Raw genomic sequence first — 5,693 nt, 5'->3', positions numbered from 1 at the left:
CAAAGCGGGAGGCATAACCCTCCCAGACTTCAGACAATACTACAAAGCTACAGGAATCAAAACAGTGTGGTATTGGCTCAAAAACAGATACATGGATCAATGGAATAAAATAGAGAGCCCAGAAATAAACTCACACACCTATGGTCAATTAATCTTTGACAACAGAGGCAAGAATATACAATGAAGAACAGACAGTCTCTTCAGCAAGTCGTGTTGGGAAAGTTGGACAGCTGCATGTAAATCAATGAAATTAGAACACATCCTCACACCACACACAAAAATAAACTTAAAATGGCTTAGAGACTTAAACATAAGACATGACACCATAAAACTAGAAGAGAACATAGGCAAAGCATTCTCTGACATAAATCACACCACTGCTTTCTTAGGTCAGTCTCCCAAGGCAAAAAAAAATAAAAGCAAAAATAAACAAATGGGACCTAATCAAACTTACAAGCTTTTGCACAGCAAAGGAAACCATAAACAAAACATAAAAACAAACTACAGAATGGGAGAAAATATTTGCAAACAATGTGACCGGCAAGGGCTTAATTTCCAAATATACAAACAGTTCATACAATTCGACAACAAAAAAACAAACAGCCCAATAGAACAATGGGCAGAAGACCTAAATAGACTTTTCTCCAAAGAAAATATACAGATGGCCAACAGGCACACGAAAAGATGCTCAACATCACTAATTATTAGAGAAATACAAATCAAAACTACAATGAGGTATCACCTCACACTCGTCAGAATGGCCATGATCAAAAAGTCTACAAATAGAGCAAATATATGGACACTAAGGGGGGAAGGTGGCTGGTGGTGGTGGGATGAATTGGGAGATTGGGATTGACATATACACGCTAATATGTATAAAATAGATAACTAATAAGAACATGCTGTATTAAAAAGTAAATAAAATTTACAAATTAAAAAAAAAGCATTAAAAAAAGTCTACAAACAATAAATGCTGGAGAGGGTGTGGAGAAAAGGGAACCCTCCTACACCGTTGGCGGGAATGGAAGTCGGTGCAGCCACTGTGGAGAACAACATGGAGGTTCCTTTAAAAAGTAAAAACAGGCTCTCTGCCCAACCACCGCCACGCTGCCATCATGGGCATGAGCCGTGTGCAGCCCATCAAGCTTGCCAGGGTCACCAAGGTGCTGGGCGGGACCAGTTCGCAGGGACAGTGCACGCAGGTGCGCACAGAATTCATGGGCTACACGAGCCCTCCGTCATCCGAGATGCGAAAGGCCCCGTGCGCAAGGGCGACATGCTCAGCCCCACTGGAGTCACAGCAAGAGGCTCGGAGGCTGTGCTGAACTTGGGACTGGGTCCTGGACGTCTCGTGACCACTTGGCCCATGAGGGTGACCAGCTGTTGATAAAGTGTTTAGATTGTAAAAAAGTGAAAACAGAGCTACCATATGACCTTGCAATCCCACTCCTGGACATATAGCTGGAGAAAACCATAATTCGAAAAGATACATCCACCCCAGTGTTGATAGCAGCATTATTTACAGCAGTCAGGACATGGAAGCCACCTAAATGTCCATCCACAGAGGAATGGATAAAGAAGATGTGGCACATATACACAATGGAATATTACTCAGCCATGAAAAATGGCTCCTTAAGCCTCCTCCTGGAGACTGTGCCCTTTGTGTTACTGCTGCACGTGGTGTCTGAACAAGTCAAAAGCATCAGATGTTCCTGCCCATCTGGCCTCCTCACCGTTCGTCTTGGTGTCACACAGATGTTGCATGAGGGCATCGCACCTGTATTTACCTGCATGATTACCCTTCTCGTGCAGCTACTCCTCCTCACTCTTCTCTGTTTCCAATCTGGGGCCTTTTTCTCCCAACCTGAAAAACTTCATTATTTCATCACACGAGTTTTGTCATTCCAAGGTCTGACATTTTTATTTACCCTCCATGTTTGCAGGATAGTTTTGCTTTGCATGAAATTCCAGGCAGGCAGGGATTATTCCTTTGCTTATGGTTGCTTGTTTGGTTTTTTTTGGTCAGCTCAGGGGTGATGTGTTTCACCGTCTTCTGACTGCACTGTTTCTGCTGCTATGAGAGCTAACATGCTAACTGCTGATCCCTCAGGGTGATGTCTTTTTCCTTTGGTTGCTTTTAGATGCTCTCTTGACGTTGGTTTGCAGGAGCTGGCTGTGACGTACGGAGCTGTGTGGGTCTTTATGAACGTGTTCTGCTTGGGTGTCACTGAGATTCGTGAATGTGGTCTTGACGTTGCTGATCAATTTGGGGAAATTCTTGGCACCTAACTTTTCAAGTATTGCTTCTGTGCCATTGCCTCTCCTCTCCTGGGTTGGGGTTCCATTTACAAGAGTTTTAGATTTTTGACCATTTTTCTGTCATTTCCACCGGCATATGGGTCCTGTAAGTCCACTGTCCCTGACTAAAGTGGAAGTCTCCTCCACCCCCTGCATTCCCACGAGGGGCTCCCCACTTCCTGAGGCTTAATTCTTTTAGGTTTCCTTGTATCCTCAGCCTTTTAATGGGTTTTTTAAACTATAAATTTATAGCTTAACCAGTTTGTGTGATTGTTGGGTGAATCTAGACAGTCTCTTGTGACTTTCTACATTGTAATTGAAGCAGAAGTTATCAATAAATATGTATTTTTTATATAAACTTTATTTGTAGAAATTTTTCCTGACCATTTGAGAGTAAATTGCAAACGAGATGTCTCTTCATTCCCCTATACCTCCGAGACAGGACGCTAACTCGAATTGCGACCACCCTCCAGTCCTCAGGTTCCATGAAGTTTCTCCAACTGTCCCCCAGCATCCTTTAGCAGAGACTCCAACCCAAAATCGAGCATTGTTTTAGCCGTCACCCTTGACGGTTACGGTTCATTCATTTTGCAGAAAGCCCCTCAGTGTGGGTCTGTCAGATTTTCCTTGCGACCACAGGCAGGTTACAGGGCTGCGGCAGGAACATCCCAGACGTGGGGCGATGCTGTCCCCACGGCTCTGTGCCACCTGGCAGGACTCCCACCTGCCCCTCAGCTGAGAGGCTCCCCTGTTCACTTTGACCTTTAACTAAGGCAGTGTTTTCAGGCATCTTCACTATAAAGTTGCTTTTCCCCCCAGTGTAGTTAGGAAGCATTTTATGGAGAGGTTTTCTGAGGCGGTAAATATCCCATATTCCTCCTCAAATTTACTGTGTCTTTATTTATGGAAGTCTGGACTCATGTATTCCAGTCGCATTCGGTGGGTTATAGCTCATTACTGTCATTCTTTAGTTTCGTGGCCAAATCGCCCCAGACTCAGCCAGTGGCAGCCTGTTCGTGACGCTCCAATGTTCCTGCCCCGCCTTTCTGTGAACAACAACTCACTTTCTGACACAAGATTTCTGGCTCACCTGTACTTCCCTTGCCCCGGCCCTGGAATTGTTCATCCACCGAGGTGGATCCCGGGTCCTTTGGGTAAAGGATGGTATTTAGAAGCCCAGGTCTGGGCGCGGGTGTGCTGGCTGCTGTTGGGTTGATCCCCAGACATCCCTGGTCCAAAGTGGGGAGCACATGGTTTCTTACATCTGTGATTATGTCCATATCCACCTGTATATTTGGAAAATGGTAAGTTCACACAGATGCCGTCAATTACAATGCAAGTCAGAGTTTACAGTCATTTTCTCTCTTGAAATTTGTGACTCCCTTTGCTGACAGTAAGAAACTCAGGTCCCATTGTCCTCAATGTGCTTACGTGTCTGATCCACCCTTTAGGGAACACATCTCCATCTCACCCTCCCAGGACAGCCTCTTCCTCTCACGTGTGTGGGTCCCCTCAGCCACTTGGGTTCCAACACAACATGCCAGGCCAGACCTTTGTCCCCACCCCCATCTGCCTGGTGTGCTTGGGCCTGACCATGCGGCGTCCCCAGCCTCTGGTCGGGGGTCCTCACCTGCCATGGGCAAGGTTACCTGGGCACAGGGAAGTGGCAGGAGAAGCAGCCAGGGATCCAGCTGAGATGGGGGACCCAGGAGCCTGAGCCTGACTTGGAGGAAGGGGTCTTGGCAGAAGAAAAGGCCCTGGCGCCGCCCTGAAGCCTGAGGAGCCCCAAGGAGGTGGGAGGGGGCTTTGTGAAGCACATGCTAGCTGCAGACCCCACGGTGGGAACCGCAGTGCCCAGTGCTGGACCTGGGGAAGTGTTACTGGGTGTGACCCCTTTCTGCGGTTCCCCCATCCCGGGCAGTATTCCAGGCGAAGACTGGAACGCCCTGATAAAGCAGCAATTAAACCCCCTTTCTTCATCTGCTTCTCTTTGCCGTGACCGGCAGATTAATCTCATGAGGGGCTGGGCCGGCCCCTTATCTCCCAGCACAGGGAAGTGGGCAACGCTCCTTGCAAAGGCTTTGAACTCCTGTGGGGAGAGAGCCAGTCCTAGGACGGCCCACTGGCCAGAACTCGGGACAGGGAAGGAGATGGACTCACAGCGGACGCCCCGAGCCTGGCGAGGTGCGTGCTGGGGCCCCACGTACAGCGTGTGGGCGCAGGGCCCTGGTGTGCGTGCCCTGGCGCCGTTGGACACCATGCACCCGCAGCCACACACCGCCCCCTGGAACAGCAGCGGCGGGGTCCCGGTGGCCAGCCTGCAGTGGCTCTCCGTGCGGACCCCCTTCCTGCTCAGCCTGTGGACACTCGTGGCCCTGTCGTCCATCCTGGGTAAGCACGGGCGTCAGGTCGGGTCCACTCCTGTCCGCGGGGCAAGCCTCTCGAGTGTGTGTGTGGGTTCCGGCTCTGGTTCAGGACTCCTCGTGCCCTGTGGCGATCTCGGGTCAGTACTCCCTTCCGGAACAGCACGTGGACCCCCAAGGCCCCTCGGCCACCCTGCCTGGGGTCCTAGTCCCGTACCTGCCCAGAGTCGTAGGGGGCTGAGCCAGAGAGGCTGATGGGCCTTTGGGGGCCCCTTTGAGGGGAAATGACTCATCGAGCACACGGGCACCGTCCTGGCTGGTGCAACAGCTGCAGAGCCCCAGGAAGCGGTGAGGCCAGGGGCCGGCCTCCTGTCTGTGCTCAGCACACACAGGGTCCTGCTCCCTCGTGGGCCAGGGTCTCCTCTTAGCACGTTCGCTTAGCAGTTCTCATACCGAGTATGAAAGGATGAATGCCAACCACCCCAGATATTCACAAACTTAAACTGGCGGAGTCGGGATTTGTGAGTGTCTATTCCTTATAAGCACTTAGCCGCTTGGTAAGAGTGTGCAGAATCATTCAGCTCTGAGGATAAGTTGAACTTTAGGGCTATGGTATCAAATTAAATTAAAAACTGACATCCAGCATGTGATCAGTCAAGACAAGACAGTGTATTCTATTATGTCTGAGTCCAATGACCTCTTTGCAAGGAGGGTTGACTTGGCCAGAATACTCCCTTCGGTGCCATTGTCTGCGTGGGGTGATCACCCACGAGCGTAAGCAGCGTGTCTGTGGGCGGCTGAGGGTCCCTTCCAGCCTGCCAGCTGCCGATGACCACATGTCCTTCCTGCTGGTAGAAGTGCTGAACCTCAGGTAGCCACGTCCCACGGGCGCACGGGCACACAGGCCAGCGAGGAAAGGAAGGTAAGACTTTGCTAATTGAAGAGACACCTACAAAATGCAGGGCTCCCTTGGGACAGCCAGTTTCCTGGCCCTAGAAATTTCCCCGGGCAAGAACACATGTGCACCTACAT

The 5,693-nt window shown here is 50.0% G+C and overlaps 1 pseudogene; it reads left to right on the top strand.

The window, feature by feature from the left end:
* The first annotated feature begins 1,097 nt into the window (after positions 1-1,097).
* LOC114891723 lies at positions 1,098-1,325 on the top strand (annotated as a pseudogene).
* Positions 1,326-5,693: the final 4,368 nt, after the last annotated feature.

Source organism: Monodon monoceros, unplaced genomic scaffold (assembly GCF_005190385.1).
Source record: "Monodon monoceros isolate NGI ecotype Baffin Bay Population unplaced genomic scaffold, NGI_Narwhal_1 Super_Scaffold_12, whole genome shotgun sequence".
NCBI lineage: Eukaryota > Metazoa > Chordata > Mammalia > Artiodactyla > Monodontidae > Monodon > Monodon monoceros.
This window is presented reverse-complemented; position numbering and strand designations above follow the sequence as displayed.